The following is a 544-nucleotide window of genomic DNA, read 5'->3' on the forward strand; positions in this document are numbered from 1 at the left end:
GCCAAGAAGGCCAATGGCATCCTGGCCTGTATCAGAAGTAGTGTGGCCAGCAGGAGCAGGGAAGTGATCGTGCCCCTGTACTCGGCCCTGGTGAGGCTGCACCTCAAATACTGTGTTCAGTTTTGGGCCCCTCACTACAAGAAGGATGTTGAGGTTTTAGAGTATGTCCAAAGAAGGGCAATGAAGCTGGTGAGGGGTCTGGAGAACAAGTCTTATGAGGAGCGGCTGAGGGAGCTGGGGTTGTTTAGCCTGGAGAAAAGGAGGCTGAGGGGAGACCTTATTGCACTCTACAACTACCTGAAGGGAGGCTGTAGCGAGGTGGGTGTTGGTCTCTTCTCCCCAGTAACAAGCGATAGGATGAGAGGAAATGGCCTCAAGTTGTGCCAGGGGAGGTTTAGACTGGATATTAGGAAAAATTTCTTCACTGAAAGGGTTGTCAAGCATTGGAACAGGCCGCCCAGGGAAGCGATTGAGTCACCATCCTGGAGGTATTTAAAAGACGTATAGACGTGGTGCTTAGGGCCATGGTTTGGGGGGGGGCTTG

Source organism: Pygoscelis adeliae, unplaced genomic scaffold (genome assembly GCF_000699105.1).
Source record: "Pygoscelis adeliae isolate BGI_AS28 unplaced genomic scaffold, ASM69910v1 Scaffold71, whole genome shotgun sequence".
Taxonomy (NCBI): Eukaryota; Metazoa; Chordata; class Aves; order Sphenisciformes; family Spheniscidae; genus Pygoscelis; species Pygoscelis adeliae.